This window comes from Protopterus annectens, chromosome 2.part1, assembly GCF_019279795.1.
Source record: "Protopterus annectens isolate FY-2018-M chromosome 2.part1, PAN1.0, whole genome shotgun sequence".
Classification (NCBI taxonomy): domain Eukaryota; kingdom Metazoa; phylum Chordata; order Ceratodontiformes; family Protopteridae; genus Protopterus; species Protopterus annectens.
In genome coordinates this window covers 1,117,626,503-1,117,645,933 of record NC_056729.1, presented here as the reverse complement: position 1 = coordinate 1,117,645,933, position 19,431 = coordinate 1,117,626,503, and the positions used below count along the sequence as shown (strand labels likewise).

The 19,431-nt window shown below is 44.2% G+C and overlaps 1 protein-coding gene across 1 annotated transcript in view; it reads left to right on the top strand.

Moving 5' to 3' along the window:
* Positions 1-19,431, top strand: part of MMUT (methylmalonyl-CoA mutase) — a 726,274-nt gene that overhangs the window by 61,116 nt on the left and 645,727 nt on the right. The gene's annotated exons all lie outside the window — the stretch shown is intronic.

Here is a 19,431-nt window from a genome sequence, read left to right as displayed (position 1 = left end):
CGGCGCCGAAGCCCTCTTCGGCACAGATGGAAATTGATTTGGACAATTATTCGGCGCCGATAATTGTCGAGTCGATTCGGAGCCGGTCCCCTAGTCCCTTGGAGCCGTTGGAGAGGCCTACTCTGACCCATTCGGTCTCTTCCAGGTCATCAAGGATGTCAGATTCGGACATAGACAGGGTGCTCCAAAGACTGTTCCAGTCCCCAGTCTTTCAGAAATTTGTTTCGGCTCCGACCCACTTGGCTTCGGAGCCGATAGCCCATTCCATTGCTATTCCTCCTCCGACCGCTTCGGCTCCGTCGGAGCAGGTGCTGATGGAGCCAGTGGAGATCCTAGGGTCGGCTCCAACCCTTACTCCAACCCCGTCCTTCGGGTCCGAGTTTAGCACACGGACTTCTTCGGCCGGACCCGGGGGTGACGTTTCGGGACCAATGCTGTCGGTTCCTAGCCTCCCTCTCGGTGCTTCGGCCGCGGGACTTCCGTCTGCTATCATGGCTCCGGAGACCGGACCCTCCCAGGATTCTGGGGGTCCGGCCTTCAGAGCTATGAGGAGTGCCTTGGCCAAGTCTTCTTCGGCCATCTCTACGGCTTTACCGGCACCTTCCCTGGGCATGGAGACTGGGTCTTTAGCAGTTCCCCTGTCTCTAGGCAGCGGAGCCCCGGGCCTGAGGTTACCCCACTGGGGTTCCCTCCTCCTGAGGGTCTTCGGGTTGTCTTCGGAGGAGCCCCAAGGAAGAGAACGTGCAAGAGGAAGCACGTGGACTCCCCTGAGTCTCTTACATCGGACACTGATCTTGATGATGCGGAGGGGTCCCCGAAGTCGTCCTCGGATGATGTCTCATTTGCAGACATTCTAGAGATCCTTAAGCAGGCGGCTGGAATTCCAAACCCCCTCCGCTGATGAGTCTGTGTTCCTCAAGGCCTTGGGGCTCAGCCCTCCGCCTCCTGGGTGTCTCCGCTCTTGACGAGCTCCTGGATTTGGTTTGTCAGAGGCGTGGGAACATCCAGATACTGTGGAACCAGTGCCTTCTCGCCTAACAAATTTTTGTCTGCCCCACCCGAGAAGGAGTTCTTACGAAAGGCGTGGCTGTAGATGCCATGGTGGTGGCATCTGTTACCCAGCAGGACGTGGCAGAGGGTTCAACGTCCGTCCATTCTCCTAATAAGGAGTCTAGGAGCATGGACTGATGCGGAAGCACACCCTGACTTCAGCGGCCTTTACTCTGAGGTCCCTGAATTATTTGGCACATTTCACCAGACTACAGAGGGATCTGGTCAAGGAGCTCTCAGACTCCCTCTCAGGTAACCTACCTGAGCAGCTAGCCCAGTCGGTTAGCTCTCAGTTGGCTATCCTCACCTCGATTTCTAACTCGTCCATGAGGCTCATTTCATATGCGGCCGAAGGCGGCAAGCGGCAGGCACAGGCGTGGCTCACGGAGACAAGCCTGGCTCCGTTGTGTCATTTCGGAGGCCTTCAAGTCTTCCTTTGCCGACGCTCCCTTTGATGGGTCCTCTTTGTTTGGACCCAAGGTAAAGACACTCTTACCGCTGTGAGCAAGAGGGAAAGACTTTATCTGCCGTAGGAGCACGTTATTCCACTCCCTTTCGGCCTTATCCCAAGGCTAAAAGAGGAGGGAAGATGTGGTTCCAAATCACAGAAATTCTTTCCTCAACAGCAGGAAGATTCCCCTTCCAGAGGCAGAGGACGGGGAAATTTTTCTGGGAGATGCCGTCCCAGAGGCGGCAGAGGCCCCCGCAACACTGGAGACCGCGAGTCCTTTCGTGGCTCTTCAGCCTCCCACACTCCATGAGGGATTGCCCGGCTGTGCTGCTCGAGCCAGTCGGGTGCCGTTGCCAAGCACCTAAAAGCCTGGGAGTCTATTACTCTGGACAGATGGGTGCTTCGGATTATTGCCGGAGGTTACACCATTCCCTTCACGCACTCACCCCCACCGTCCAAAAAAATCCCGGACCCACCACCCAGTCAAAGGGAAATTGCAGCCGTAGAAGCTTCAAAGCTGCTAGAAAAAGGAGTCATCCAACCGGTCCCCACAGACCAGATCGGATCCGGAAATTACTCAAGGTTCTTTTTAGTGCCAAAAAAGACAGGGGACCTGAGACCCATTTTGGATCTCAGCAAACTAAACCAGTCCGTCATGAAGTCCAAATTCCGAATGGTCACTTTACAATCCATTCTCCCATTGTTGGAGAAAGATGTTTGGATGTGCTCCATAGATCTCAAGGATGCCTATTATCACATACCGATACATCAGGCGTCCAGGAGGTATCTGCGCTTCAGCCTGGGAGACAGTCATTTCCAATTTTGTGCACTGCCCTTTGGTCTCACCACAGCCCGCAGGGTGTTCACCAAGTGTTTGGCAGTAGTGACTGCTCACCTGAGGAGTCTCGGATTCCAAGTGTTTCCCTATCTGGACGACTGGCTCCTGACTGCCACCACCAGGCATCTACTACTAGAGAACCTACAAGCCACCATCTCCCTGGGTGCTTCCCTGGGAATTACATTCAACTGGTCAAAGTCTGTCTTGCTGCCTTCTCAGTGCATAAGATTCATAGGAGCAGAGATAGACTCAAAATTAATGCGAATCTTCCTTCCTACCGAAAGGATACAAACATTACAAGGTCAAGTCCGAGCCCTGCTTCTCAGATCCAAAGCCCCAGCCAGGATGGTCCTGCAACTTTTAGGTTCAATGTCTGCCACGGTTCTCCTAGTTCCTCTGGCAAGATTGCACATGAGGATTCTTCAGTGGCTGTTATCGACACAATGGTCTTTTCAGGATCTCCCCCTCAATCATCACATACTGATTACAGAAGCGTGCAAGCGGGACCTCCGCTGGTGGCTTCTGCCATCCAATCTGAATCGGGAAGACCTTTTGTTATACCCCTCCAGTGGCCACCTTGACAACGGATGCCTCCCAGACGGGGTGGGGGCATTGTCTGGGCAGGTCAGTTCAGGGTTCTTGGCTTCCAAACGAAACATTTCTCCATATCAATGTGTTGGAAATGAGGGCTGTACTTCTGTCACTACAAGCCCTCCACAAGTTTCTCCCTCAAGGCATTATCGCTATCCACACAGACAACATGTCGGTGGTCTGGTATCTAAACAAACAAGGAGGGACCAGCTCTTACCCCCTTTGCAGAGAGGCCATGAGGGTGTGGGAATGGGCAGTGGCTACCAACCGCTTCCTGGTAGCAACCCACATTCCAGGAAAATCCAATGTATGGGCAGACAGACTGAGCAGGACTATTCTCTCTCCTCACGAGTGGTCCCTGAACGAAACAGTAGCAGCTCAGATTTTCAAAAGATGGGGATTCCGTGCTGCGACCTGTTTGCAACACCACAAAACACGAAGTGCAAAAGGTTATTTTCCTTGACCCCGCGTCAAGGGGAGGCAGCTACGGATGCTCTAGTCCAACCTTGGCCAACAGGACTGCTTTATGCTTTCCCTCTAGTTCCACTCCTCCCCAAAGTCATCCAGAAAGCTTCCCAATTGGGGTCCACAATGATTCTAATTGCTCCGTACTGGCCTCGTCAAGTATGGTTCCCCTACCTACAGAAATATACTCTGGACGGTCCTTGGTTTTTGGATCTAACTCCGGACCTTCTGGTTCATCAGTCGGGACAACAGCACCAGTCCCTTCACACTTTGAAATTAACAGCTTGGCTCCTCCACTTCCGACTTTAGTCAGAAATCACACCTTGGACCGGAAGTTATTCACATTTTATCTTCAGCCCACAAACCCACCACTAAGAAATTGTATCACAGTAAGTGGAAGAGGTTTGCTATCTGGGCTCAACTCTGAGGCTTAGACCCTATTACTGCCCGTCTACCAGAGGTCTTGAAATTTTTAACATCCTTGTTTAATCAAGGATCTTCAGTCTCTACTATTAAAGTTCAACTAGCAGCTATCTCCAAATTTCACGAATCCATAGACCCACCGTTGATGAGCAGCAGATTATGTAAAACTTTCATGAAAGGTGCTGTGCTTTTAAGACCCCAGTTTTTCATCCTGCGCCTCCGTGGGATCTTGATTTGGTACCGTGCCTTAGCATCTTCCCCTTTTGAACCGGCTGCTACATGTGAGTTGAAATATCTGTCTTGGAAAACTGCCTTCTTAATTGCAATTACCTCTGCAAGAAGAGTTTCAGAACTTCAAGCCCTATCTATCAAACCACCGTACTTGATTTTCACAAGGATAGAGTATCACTTAGGCCTAATCCATCTTTTGTTCCAAAAGTTTGTTCTAATCTCTGTCTCCAACAATCTCTAGAGCTACCAGTTTTCTTTCCAAAATTTTCAAACAAAGCGGAATACACCTTGCATACGTTGGATGTTCACAGGCAATTGCGCTTCTATCTAGACAGGACTCAACAAATTCGAAAAACAGATCAATTGTTTGTGTCCTTTTCAGATAATAAACTGGGTAAAACCATCACTAAAGCTACTATTGCCAAATGGATTAGAGATTGCATAACTCAGGCTTATTCCTCTTCAAATAAGCAACTTACAACATCTGTCAAAGCTCACTCTACTAGAGCTATGGCTACCTCTATTGCATTTCATTCCAAGCTCGCTATTTCTGAGATTTGTGCTGCGGCTACTTGGTCCAACCCGCACACTTTCATTTCCCACTATAAATTGGATGTGGCATCTAAAGGGCGAGCATCATTTGGTTCCACGGTACTCAGGAGTGTTTTCCAGTGAGCCACCCAGGATTTAGGTGCTAGGACGCTGTCCCATCAGTCAGAATGTAGGCGAGATAGGATCACATAACATCTTTTAGTTATGTACTCACCATAACTTCAGATGTTTGGGATCCATCTCGCCACATTCCTAATACCCACCCTCCTTCCCCTGCCTTGGAGATCAGAAGAGATTGAACGGTTTGAGTTCTACTGTTTTTATCTTGTATCATCTGTCGATGTTATATAAGCAGTGCATGCGTGTGTGCATGTATGCGGACAAACTAGATCTGGGGGACTGGTAGTGGTGCATCCTGGGATATAGTAAGCTCAGCCAATAAGAGACTTCGCTCTTTGGCATAAGCGTGCCGAGTCGGAGCCGAGGGATTGGCTCCGAACCCATCAGTCAGAATGTAGGCGAGATGGATCCCAAACATCTGAAGTTATGGTGAGTACATAACTAAAAGTTATCGAGTCTGTCTTGTCTCAAAACTAGCACCCCTTATCTTTTCAGATTCCAGTGCTGGGATCTGTGCAAAGAGAGGTGTTGTGATGGGTGGACCAGTTCTGTCACAACCCAGGTTTCTCCTCCTCCCTTCTGTCTCCTCTTCATTTATTTGCAACATTTGCTTCAGGTCTTGCTTGTGGGGGGGGGGGGGGTATGTTGAAAGGAGTGAAACTGGAAGATCTGTGGAACAATTAGGACAGATAGAAGAGCATCAGTGTGAAAGAGGTCCTGGCAGTTATCAATGCTTTAAAGCCTTAAAGCATGGCTGGTCACCTGGACCTCTACATGTGATCACAGACAATACCAGTGATGTGGTACATAAATGAATAGTGGGATACAAGGTCTTACGCTCTTTACAGACTTGATATGAAGGTCTGTGAGGTGGCAACTCACCTCATTCTGACTCATTAGGCAACGTATATTCCATCTGGGCAGACCTTCACTAATGGAAATTGCACCCTTCCAGGAACTGATCCAACTGTTCGGAGCACCCCATATAGATGTGTTTGTTTTCTGTCAAAACAGACAGTCAAAGAAATCCTGCTCCAGTATTTCTTACTTATAGGACTAGAAGGCATATGCCATCTCTTTCCCATGGATGGGAATGCTACTGTATGCTTTACGTCCTTTTACACTGACACACTGGATTTTTAGAGGAACCCTTGATTACTCTCCAGAGGTAGTGGTGGCAGTGACTCTGTTTGTTCCAGGCAATTGTGGTTCTGTTTTCTCTGGAAATTTGTCAAGTGCAATTACCACAAGCTTTCCCATAGACTGACTTTACTAGCACAAGACGGGTTGCTTGATACACCCCAGTCCAAAAACATTTCAGTTGACTTCCTGGGTGATAGGATTTTGATATATATATTTTATGTATGTTTTTGAGAACATGTTGCAGGTACTAAAGGAAGCTAAGAGATGTTCTAATGGAAAATTCCATGTGTAACTGGAAGAGCATTTATAGTTGGCACCATTCTAAGAATCAGGACAGTTTTAAGGCCAATTTGCCCCTGATTCTTGATATTTGTCTGAGTTGTTATCCTCCAGCCTTTCTTGCTCATCTGTCAAGATTTATCTTTTGGCCATTTCTGCTTGTCTGTCCCACCTTTCTTCCTGTCTTTCAAGTCAAGCAGTTTTTGAAAGGGTATTACATATCCTTCCATCTAGGAAACAAGTGGCTCCTCCCTGGGGTTTTAACTTTATACTTGAAAGTGTAAAATTCTTCCATTGGAACCAGCTCATCAGGCTGATTTGAGGCTCTTAACATGGAAGACTCTAGTACTCATTGCTCTTAATTCCGCAAGAAGAGTATCTGAGTTGCATGCTTTTATGGTGAACCAACCCTGACACTTTTTTTTTCACAAGGACGGGGTTTTTTTTTAGAACAAATCCTTTTTTATATGCCCAAGTGGGTACAAAGTTTACCTTGAGATAATCTATTATTCTACCTGTAGTCTTTCCAGAACCTAAAACTAAGTGATAAAGAATCCCTCCTACATGAGATGTCCACAGGCATCCTGGATACTACTTGGATAGGATTAAATCTTTCAGGAAAGCTGATCAATATTATCTGCTATGGAGGTAAGTAAAAAGGACAGCCAGTATCAAAGCAGTTGATTTATAGATGGTTGTCTCATGCTGTTTTATTTCGCTTTTCTCACCATAACAGGCACATCCTGGTAGGACTGGGACCCACTCTACTAGGGCTTTGGATCCTAATGTGGCTTTTGGAAAGATGTGGACTCTAGAAGGAGTCTAGAGGCAGTATCTTGGTCCTCTGTACATATTTTCACACAGTAGTCCCTTCATTTTTTTCCTAGCATTCCCTTCCAAAGCTATGGTCTCCTTCTCTTGGCAATAAAGCTCTTAAGTTATTTGCACCCAAAATGCCTTTTAATGTGGCTGTGCCCCTGACAGTTTGGTTGGAAAGCTGTCTGTGGTCATATCCTGGACAGGATACAATCTTATTAGCTTAGGCTACTACATACAGTCCTCTATTAGAACATCTACTGTTATGGAAAGTTTACTTACACAACCATACTTTCCTTCATCAAGTGCCTTTAGTAGACCAGGGGTGCAGACCTCCTGGTTTGTAATTCTGTCTTGCCATATAGTTTTTCATAGCTGATCACTGCATACTGTGAATTCCCTGGATGTGAATGAGTTGAATTATTCTAGTAAATTCCAAATAGTCATTTTTTTTTTTCATTCAAGAGGGTTGGAAGAGTTAATTGCCTCAACCAAAGAATCTGTAACTGAGATTATCTGAAAGTTATTACATCTTGAGTCACCAGCTGTAATAGGTTCATAGGTGTGTACTAGGCTAATGACCACTGGACCTTTTTAAAGCCTAGCCATTCATCCCAAATGTCTGACAACTTCTGGTACCCTTGGTAAGTGGAAGCATGGGCTTTGGATATTAAACATTTACAATCAGCCTAGGATATAATCCATTTGCAGGCTGCCTGTGTTCATTTGAGACATAGGTGCCAAGCCAGGGATGAATTTCCTGTGCCCCGTCCAATTGTCCAAGTTAATAATCAAGTTGGGTTATGGGAGAACTCTGCTTCACATGAATGGGGTGCCTGTTCAAAGAAGCAATAGTCTCTAGAATACTTACCTGCCTCTGCAGTAGGTTCTATTTTTATCACAGGCAAGATTTTAAGTATTTAGAGTGGGCAATTCTGGTGCTGTTTGTTTTGCATATATGCAGGAGGTCCATTAGGGTGGGGGTCCAAAAATGCCTTGTATGACAGGCATAGATTTCCCCTCAGCAGCGTGTAGGAGACAAAATGCAGGGGGAGGGCTTTGAGGCGATCTGAATAGGACGTTATTTACACCTTATATTCTTTTAGTGAGAGACCTCTATGGATGTTTCAGTTGTTGAATATGACTGGCTAGTACATACCAAAGAAAGAACTGCACTTGATGATAGGTCTGATGAATGCCGAATACAGTGAAACAATGACCTCCTTCATATCTTTATTTATAAGTTGTTTAGTATAGAATGATTGCCATAGACACATGATGGTCAAAGGATAGATTACTGTCTGTGTGTGTCCCCAAGTCCCTAACTACTGGGTGGACTCTTAGGGGTGTGTTATCAATATGATAGCTACTAGGGGTGGATGTCTTCCTGAAGGATACTGTTATGTATTTCTTGGTATTTAGTTTTAGTCTATGGCTTTGACACCAGTTATTTGTCTGTGTTAGCCCTTCCTGGAGAACATTGGTGTTGGTGGGAGATTCTGTGTCTGCTCTGCAAATTTGGCCAGCTAGAGGCCCTGGATGTTGGCCTTGACTTCAGAGAAGTAGACGCTAAAAAGTAGTGGTCACAGGACTGATCTCTGAGGGACTCTGCTCGTGACTTGCCTCTCTGTAGAGGTGCTCTCTGAATTTTCACTTCCTGAGTCCTGTCTCTGAGCCAGTTGGTATCCACTGGGTGGCATAAGGGTTTATACCTAACCTGTTGAGTTTGTCAACAGTGCCTGAGTGAGGTATTGTCATATGTTTTCACCAGAACAAAGTAGTTAGTGTGAACAGTTTTGCCTTATCCATTGCCTTGGTGACCTTCTCTAACAAGTCCACCAAGTTGAGTAGGCATGACCAGCCCTTGAAACCAGACTGGGTTGGGTCTAGTGTCTGGAGGTTTCCTTTGTCATAATTAATCATTTCCATGATGATTCCTTCCATGGCTTTGCATGTGAGAATAGTGAGACTTGCTAATTTCTAGTTTCCAGTGTCTGTAGATGGCTTGCCTTTGTGCAGGGCTGTGATGGATTGAAGCCTGTTTGAAAGCCTATAGTTAAATAGTGATTTCAGCGGGCCTGATACGTCACGTTTCATGCAATTAAGAAGGCAGCCTTGGATATTGTCAGGGCTCAATGATACAGCATTCTTGACCTTAGAGAGGACACTAGTCACCTGTTCCCTAGTGATAATTGTGAGAGTTATGTTTGATGGTATTTTCTGAGGGGAGACTGGAAGGGGTGAAAGAGAGGGGTACAGTTAGAGCCGAATTTGTCTGCTGGTAGGTTGCTATATATTCTTGCTCATTATAAGTGGCTTCATTAAGAATGAGCTCTGCTCATAACTGTGCACTGTCTTTGAGGTTGTGGGCATAGCTAAAGAATGCCTTGTGGCTGTCCTTGGCCAGAAAGGCCAAATTTACCAAAATTTGACAGTGGGAGACATTTGTCCTCTGAGTTGTTTATTTAGTTTGATCAGAGCACTTTTATCCTCATGGGTGCTACGCTTCCTAATTGTTTCCATGATTTTCTTCCTTCTGTTATACAAGCCTATTGAGGATGTAATTCCACCAGGGTGGCTTGTTTTTTGAGTTAGTTCTTTAATTATTCCTGGTGGGTGTTCTCAAAGTTTAAGGGGGCTTGAAATTTTGCCAGGTTACCACTTAATAGTAGGAAGTTAGCCTTAGAGTATTTTCCTAACATTCCAGTGTTAGCTGAGGTTATGCGTTTTACTTTTTACTTCAAAGGAGACTATAGCATAGTTGGAAAGACAGATTTTCAAGGTTATCTAACATAGCAGGAGTTTCTTCTATGAGAGTACTGCATTCCATTGTTCATAGGTGTGTAATAGGCTAATGTCCCTGGAGCCTTTACAAGCCTAGCCCATAGGATTACTCTGCCATCGTGCCACCCGACCTTAGTTCCCAGTGTCTCTGTCGAGTAGAGCCACTGGAGTGATCCCCAGGGTGAAATTTCTATTTCCCATCCACTCATCAATATTTCTCTTGAAGAGGACCAGTGAGGTACTCTGTTTGACATGTATGGGAAGTCTATTCCATAGCATGGGCAGTCTCCTCCAGCATGTTCTGTTGATTGTGGTAATGAGGTCGAGGTCTCTGGAGCGTGTGGTGTGGAGGGATTGGGATTTCTTTAGATGTAGCATTTCTAACAGAGCTGGGTCAGACATGGCTTTGTAAGTCAAGTATGCGATATGAGACAGAGAATAGTTGGAGTTTTTTGAGTCTGTCCATATAGGACAAGTGTTTAAGGCCTAGGATCCTCTTTGTGAGGTACTTCTGTGGCCTCTCCAGTTGTTGCAGGTGTGTAGTGAGGTACATGCCAAATGGGGCATTGTACTCTATGATTGGCCTAATGAGGGAAGAGTAGAGGGAGACCATGACATCTTTCTTCCTGGATGCAAAACCCTTAGTAATGAGATGTGCCACATAGAAGGACTTTCTGACCAAAGTGGCAATGTGGTGGTCAAAAGAGAGGTTGCTGTCAACCTGTGTTCCAATTAATTTTCTTTGTTCTCCAGTCAAAACCGTCAAGCAGCCACCGTGACTGCAACCATCATAGGTTTCTATGTGAAGTATCATAGAAGATGACTAGTTTAATGGATTTTTTCTACCCCATGGGTTGAAATTTTAGATCTGCTTTTCCAGAATGGATTTTTCTCTGTTGTTTTTTTCATGAATATTGTGAACAGTGATGCGTTCTGTACCAGGTGCCAAACAGGAAATATCATGGGTAACATCTGGTCTACTTTGCCTGGAAAGCCAGACAGTTTATTTTTGACCTATTATGTCCCTCTTAGTTTGGATAAGGAGAGGTTTCACTGCACTGCCATTGATGTGTCCATGGTGATAGAATAAGTATATATATTTTTTTGTTTACCCCTCTTGATGTACTAACACCTTTCTTGCCAGAAGTGACAAAGTTCAGTCCTACAAAACAAAAATGGTAATGCTTTTCACAAAACAACCTGAAAGGTAGCTTTTTAGTTAGGGAATACCTGAAGTGGTCCACTCCATATAAAGTCATCCTTCGGACAGGTATGCATTCCACTGATAATGATCTTCCCTTCTAGCCAGTTAAAACAACAGGATATTCCTGTGAGATTCTTCGTCCTGACATGACAATGATGTCTTTCACTTTGTTATACCAGCAGTGTGATCTATCTCCCAGACCAAAAACACATTTTTAGAATTTTCAATTTCAATAGAGTTAAAAAGCTAATAAAACAGGACAAATTCCAATACTTCCAGTCTGCCCTAGACTCCTCCCAACACAGCCCCAAACAATTCTGGTCCTCCATAAACTCCATCCTCCACCCAGGTAAACTCCATCCTCCACCCAGGTAAAGTCAGTACCCCTCCTCCTAACATCCCTTACTCCTCCAAAAATATTGCTACCTCATTCAACATACACTTCACACAAACCATACTATCACTAGCTAAACAACACAACCCCCCCTCCTCTCCAACCCACACTTTCAACTAGTAATCTCCCCACTGCCTTCTCTTTTTCTCCTGTACCTACCTCCAACATGAAAAAACTCTTAACTAAACTTAAGCCCACCAAATTAGCAGCAGACAACCTCCCAAGTGAATACCTACAAATCGCTGCTGATGCTCTGGCCTACCCATTATCCATCTTGATTAACTGATCTCTGTCAAAAAGTTACATTCCCACACGGTGGAAAGTATCACATATAATTCCCCTCCACAAGGGCGGCCCCTACACAGAACTAACCAATTACTGCCCCATAGCTATTTTCTCTCCACTCTCCAAAATACTAGAGAGATGCATACATTCTCAGGTCTCAGACTACCTCCTTACTAACAACCTCCTTTCCAATACTCAGCATGGTTTCCGACCAAACCATAGCACCACCACTGCCTTACTCTCCTTTACTAACACTATCCTTCAGCATAAAAACAATGGCTATCTCTCCTCTGCTGCTTTCCTAGACCTATCTAAAGCATTTGACATGGTCCCACACAAACAACTCTTCTCTGTCCTCAATAACCTATCCTTCTCTCAATCAGTCACCAACTGGTTTCAGAGTTACCTGTCTGACCGCCAACAATCCGTTGTATGACAGAATAACATATCTCCCCAACTACCTGTCTCCATAGGGGTTCCCCAAGGCTCCATCCTTGGAGCCCTGCTCTTCTCTGTTTCCACCAATAATCTAGCCTCTGCCACCAAACATGGCACACTTATACAAAAACGCAGATGACTCAGCCATCATCTGCTCAGCCCAGTCCCTACCCCAAACTGCAAAAAGTCACAAAGGAAGCCTTTTCCTCTGTTGAAACTTGATTATCCGATGCCCAATGAATACTCAACCCAAACAAAACTAAACTACTCATCTTCCAACCCACCAAACATACTCAAAACAACTCTCACTTTAACATCACAGCAAAGACAACACCACTATATACCCAACTGAACACACCAAATTGCTAGGAGTGGAAATAGACAATAAACTAAATTTTGACATTCACATGTCCATGACCATAAAAAGTCCACAAAAAACTACTAGGAGCATTATACAGAAATAAGCAACTTCTCACCAAAGTAGCAAAGATTTCACTAGCAAATTCCCACCTTATCTCCACCCTACATTATGCCTCTCCAATATATACCAACCTAAGGCAATGCGATCTAAACAAGCTAGAGACCAGCTACAACAAAATCGCCAAATTCAACACAGGGGCATCCTACCATAGTCACCACTGTCTCTGACTTGCTGAACTGGTCTGGCTTGAACTCCCTCACCTCCCTCAATGGTATCAACTATCACTCGCCCACAAACTAGTAAACCATCCACTAAATGTCCCATCCCTCCAGAATCTACTCCAACCCTGTCGCACCACCAGACCACTAAAAAAATCACTTGCAGATCACTAAAGCCAATAACTCTGCTGGTGAAGCACTATTGTCTTGCACCATAGCCAAATTATGGAACTCCCTCCCACCCACAATTACCTCCGTACCATCATGTACCCACTTCAAAACTTTACTAAAAATGCACCTAAAACATGCTGGCTATGCCCTTGCAACTCCCACTCTAATATCACCCACCCCATTCAACCACTACCTTTCTTTCCACCCCACTAACTACCTTGATTATAGCAAGCTTAGATGCTCGTAAGCCTAGTACTCATTATACAGCAGGAACTTCTTATTGTAATATTTGTTAATGTCTGTTATGTACTTCGCAGATAAAGATTCTAGTTGTCTACTGATGGTACTATGTTCTTCATCTGTAAATATGTTTGAAATTAATTGCTATGTTAAATTGTTAATCGCTATGTAATCCAATGTAACTACTGTCTGTTTATTTTAACTGTGGAGCTTTTTTCCCCGGGCCTCCGCTGAAAATGGACCTACGTCCAGTCGGATACTCCCGGTCAACAAATGTAAATAAATAAATAAATAAAATTAATGATTATCCCACACACCTTGTCTCAGAATAATGACAGCCATGAAAGTCATGGCGAGTTCCTCGCCTTGCAGAAATGCAGACTTGATGTCCTTGAAATCACCTTTCCACTATTTTTGACGAACTATTTCCAAAAGGAGATGATAATATTCAGATACACATATTGATGAGTAGTTTAGAAATTTTTTTCTGCAAAGTTCTTCAAGCTCTCTTAGTCTGAAGATGTGCTTTTGGTGTTGCTCCTCTTGGCATTTTTTTGAGGGCAAATATCCACCCAGTGGAGATATATTTTTTATCCAACATTATCAGCTTGCTCCATATTTCATTTTGTTTTGCTGATTTCAGGTACATACTCAGTCAGGGCTACATGACATCCCATATATGATTCAGAGGGTTGTAGCTGATCAGATCTTGGTTTAGTGCAAATATGTTCTACATGTAACTTCTCTAGTTCTGCATTGTTTCAATAGTACAACACACTTTCGTATCTCTTATTACAACACTATTGGTTTATCCACCAATCTGATGTCATTTTTATTAATTTCTCAACTGTTGGGTTCGGATCTGATCCTCGGATTCGACTCTGCTGCTTTATGCAGTTCGTGTAACACTGAAAGCTCTTAACCTCCTCTCTTACCCATAATGCACTAGTCCTTTACCAAACCCCAGCTCTCGTTTGCCACTTTTGCATTTAGACTTTGGTTGCCATTAGCTTTTGAGTGTCAGCTAATGTTCATAATACTAAAATGTTTCCTTTTATAGCTTACTATGCCCTTATCTTTTACTTGTTATAACTTTTTATTCCTTTAGCTTAATCCTTTCTTGCTGTTGTTGCACTTTATAGTGTATTTCCCTAAATGGCATTGTTGGTATTTTTCCTTCTTGTTGGTATTTCTTCTTAACTAATTTAAAGTTAAAAAAAATCCTCTCTTTGGTTGCTATTTATGTAGCGATGTACAGTCTGACAGACCTTCAGCTTTTAAAAAATATAAGCCCTGTGGTCATAAAAATCCCTTTGTTGGATGCCAACGAGTTGTGTGCCTGTTGCTTAGGCCCAGCCCATTAAAGTCTGCATGCAACATACATAAGGGTTTTAACCCAAGGGCTCTTACTGATCAAAAAATACATTAATCTTGAGAGGATTAATGCCATAATCATCCTCTGATACAGCATCTGGGACTCAAACCCCCAAGAAAGGTAATAAAACGGAGGCTAAAAACATGTCCATTGAACCTGCTGGGCTCTTCTGCTCCAAGTTCAAAGCTACCTTCTAAAATACCTAAATTGTTGGATCTGATCCCATCAGATGGGAAATCCAAACCCTTTGATCTGATTTCTTTGGAACCAAAATCTAAGACGTTGAATCTGACCCCCTGAGATCTGAAGAAACACAAAGATAGCACTCATCGGCTCCAATCTCCTTTCACTCTGGATTCGGTATCTTCCATCTCCTTTCCTGGAAAGAAGTCATCGCTCCAGGACATCGTGCATTACTTCCTCTTGATCCTCTAGAAGTTTGACCAAAGCAGATGTTGATAGAATGATGAGAAAATTTCTCTCAATGCAAATTTAAATGGGGGTTTTCCCGGCTCCTACCCCATCAGGTCCAGAGACCCAGGAGACCTTTATTAGACTACCCCACCTATTTTGTTTCCTTCCCTGATCCAATCTTTGATTTTGGAGCATTTGGAACTAAGAATCCTGGATCTGTCTATATCAGACCCAAAGTTCATTGTATCTTCTACTTCAGTGCCATCTCTGAGTGGACCGGCTCTGAAGACGTTGGAGCCAGATGACTTTAAGAGCCGTAACATTCGCACCGGCAGATCTGGGGTGTTGGAGTCAACTCCAAGATTGTTGGAGCTGTCTCTGCCTCTTGCAGCCTTGGCTCATGACAGCTGAGTTCTGAGCCCTGCATCAAGTCGTTTGCCTTCAGGTCAGAAGGAGTCAACAGATTGGAAGCATGTCTTCTTGGAGCTATCTGTTTGTTTTTCTTCGAGAAATTCTGCTTTTGATGTATTGAAGAGAGTTTTGTCTACTCAGAGAGAAAAGATGCATCTACTTTCCTCATAGCAGATCCAGTTTTCTTTGTGTCTTGACCTTCAACCTCCTACTCTGCAAGGACAGCCAGCTCAAAGTCTGCAGGATACCCCTCAGGGTATATTTATTTCTTCCAGTATTTCTCAGGAATACCCCACTGAAGAAGTCTCTTGGAAGAGAAAGTGCAAAAGGAGGCAGATAGACTCTCCTCAAGAGTCTGTCAAGGAGGATACTGATTTTGATGAGGGGAAGGGTCCTGAAGATCACTACCTGATGACATCTCATTTGGAGTCATGTTAGAGATCATGAAGTAAAGGGGTGGTTGGTCAGCACACAACTCGTCCCAAGTGGAATCAATATTCCTAAAAGCCTTTGGGGCTGGCCTGTCTACCTCCTGGGTAACTCTGCCCACCGTTGAGCCCATTGATTTGATATCTCGATGGGTGTGGAAGGAACCTAATTCGGTTAAGCCAATCCAAGAGACCAGACTGGATTATGTGACTTCCCAAGGACAGGGAAGTTTGGAGCAAGGGAATACCAGTCAAGGCCATGGTCATAGAGGTGGCCACAAAAAAGGAACTTGCAAAACAATGTTCCCGCTGTCTGTCCCCCTGACAGAGAGAGACTAGGGTACTGGACAGATTTGGGAAGCATGTTTTTGCTTCACTGACCTTTGTGCTTTGGCCGCTGAACTATTTGGCACATTTCACCAGACTCCAGAGGGACTTGATTAAAGAATTCACCAAATCCCTCTCCAGGGCCATTACTTCTGAGGCAGAAGCTCCATTACCTTACAGTTGGCTAGCCTACAGTTCATTTCAAATTTGTCTATGAGGCTTATCTCACACGTGGGTGAGGGTATGTCAGGCTCATCGTATTCAGGCATTTCCTTTAGAAGGCATGCCTGGATGCACCTGTGTGATTTCGGGGAGCCCTTCCTTTGTCAGTACCTCCTTTGATAGAAGTTCTTTATTTGGCCCCAAGGATAAAGGCACATTATCCAGGTGTGAATGGGATGTTAGGACCCTGTCTGATGTGGTCCTCGAAGGACCTTTTGTGATTTGGTCGTAAAATGTGGATCAGAAAGTCATGGAGTCCTTTCCAAGATCCATGTGGAGAAAGGTTCCCCAGGGTTAGAGGGGGGAACTCTAACAGAAGATGCTACCTGTGTGGCAGAGGAGGCCTACAGAACCAAAGGTCCAGAGATACTTTCTCTGACAGATCCTACCGGAGCTCCTGAAAGGAGGTCCAATTTTTCACCTCTGGAGGCAGTCAGGGGTCATTTATATCTGCACCAGAGAGCCTGGCTAGAGATTACAAAAGATTTATGGGTGCAGAGGATTATTTCCAGAGGTTATATAATACCCTTTCCTCTTAACAGTGCACAAAATTCCCAGTTCTACCCAGTCAAAGGAAAGCAGCAGAACTAGAAATAAAAAAGCTGCTACAAAAAAGTCATAAAAAAGGTCCCAGCAGACGAGAGAGAGTTCAGAATTTACTCAAGTCTTTTTAGTGCCAAAGAAAACAGGGGACTAGAGACCAGTTTTGGATCTCAGCAATCTGAAAAAAAAATCAGTTCAATACAGAAAGTTCTGAATGGTCACGGTTCAGTCCATTTTGCCTTTCCTGCACAAGGATGACTGGATATACTCAGTAGAACTTCAGGGTGCATACTATCACATAAAAATTAATGGATGATCCAGACAATACATATGCTTCCGGCTGGGAGCCAGTCATTACCAGTTCAGAACTCTGCCTTTTGGCCTCACCACAGCCCCCAAAGTGTTCACCAAGTGTATGGCAGTAGTAGCAGCTCATTTGAGACTGCAAGGATTATGGGTGTTTTCTTACTTGGACAACTGCCTCATAACTAGTCTGACCAGACATCATCTAATCAAAGCATGAGATTATGTACTCCAGTTATGCTCCCACCTGGGAATTACTATCAGTCGATGCAAATCTCAGCTCGAACCAGCTCAGATATTAGAGGTTATCGGAACTTTGTTTGACACAAGTTTCCTTGACAGCTTCCCTTCCCTTACCAGGGCTACAAACCATGCAATTCCTGGTCAAAAAGATCATTCAAAATTCCTTTCTATCAGCTCGATTAATTTTTCAAGCTTTGGGGTCCATGTCTGCTGTGATACTTTTGGTTGCACTAGCAAGATATCACATGAGAATTCTTCAGTGGACCCTAGCGACCCAGTGGTACACTCTACATCAACCTTTATCCACACAAAATCAAGATAACTCAGGCTTGCAAAAATTACTTCCTTTAGTGGATTTACTCCAATCAGGTAATGCAAGGTTGCTCCTTCATTTTCCCTTAGCCCAAGGCCATAGTTACCATGGGTGCTTCCTAGTTCGGGAGGTGGGTACTTCTTGGGAAAGACAGTCCAAGGCGCATGGTCACCTGAAGAGGCCAATATGCATATCACTGTCTTGGAGATGAGGGCAGTCCTGCTAGCACTGCAGGCCTTCCAAGACGCTCTCCCCTCTGGGGCCATTGTGATTCAAACTGACTATATGTCAGTAGTTTGGTACATCAACAAACAAAGAGGAACCAAGTCTTACCCATTGTGTCGAGGAGTTCTGAGAGTGTGACAGTAGGAGATCTCACCCAGTTGATTTCTGATAGCAACACACATTCTGGGGAAATCCAGTGTGATTGCAGACAAGTTAAGCAGGTCCAGTCTTAATGCCTCACGAGTGACCACTGAACATGAAGGTGGTGGACAAGATATTCCATTGATGGGGCCAACCTTGCTGTGACCTCTTTGCATCTCCCCTCACCAACAAGTGCAGCAGGTCCTTTGCCCTGATCCTCCCACTGGGGAAATCATCAAGAAATGCTTCTCTCCATGATTGCCCCCGCCCCCAGTCTCCTCTACCCTTTACCCTTTCCCCCAATACTTCAAATCCCCAAATTCCTTCAGAAAGCATCTCAGGTCAAGAGCACAGTCATCCTCATTGCCCCTTATTGGCATCATTAGATTTGGTTACCCTTCCTTTGGCCTCATCTAATTTATCCCCCATAGATTGTGGATCCAATTCTGGACCTTCTGTCTTATCTGACAAACATGATTCACCCAGACATCTTAGACCTAAAATTAACCACATGGTTTCTCCACTTCCATTAATAGCAAGACTCTCCAGGCTCTCTTCCCCTGTTCGTCACATTATTTTATCCTCCCACAAAGCTTCTGCTAGAATATTTTATAGAAATAAATGGAAAGGATTTGTTATTTGGGAACAGCAGAATGACACTGACCCTTTTTCAGCACCAGTATCTAAGTTTCAAGAGATTTTAGCAAATTTTTGACAAAGGGGCTAGTTCTTCAGCTGTTAAAGTGCAACTAGATGTCATTTCTAATTTTCACGTTGGGGTAAACAAGTTGTCTTTAGCCTCTTTCAAACTTTGCAAGGCCTATATAAAGGGAACATTTCTTCTTAGACCCTCTTTTAAAGATCCAACTCCTGCCATGGGATGCCATGGGATTTGAATTTAGTTTTACAATCTTTGACCCAATCTCCTTTTGAACCATCAGCCAAATGTGAATTGAAATTTTTAACTTGAAAGACTGTCTTTTTAGTGGCCATTACATCTGGTAAAAGACTATCTGAACTACAAGCCTTATCTTCTAAACCTCTTTATTTGAATTTTTATAAGGACAGGGTATTTTTACAGACTTAACCCATCCTTCCTTCCAATATAAATCAAACTATCAGTATTCCAGTTTTCTTTCCAAAGTTTTCAAACAAAGCAGAATATATACAACACTTGTTGGACATTCACAGACGGTTAGATTTTTACAGGAAATCAGATCAGTTATTTCTCTCATTTTTAGATTCAAAATTGGTAAACCTGTTACCAAAGTGACCTTAGCCAAATGTTTGATTGTATTTCATTTGTTTACTGAAAAACAGGTTTGACATTGCCAAAACCAGGTCTAGCCAGATCTTCCTTGGAAGGTATTTG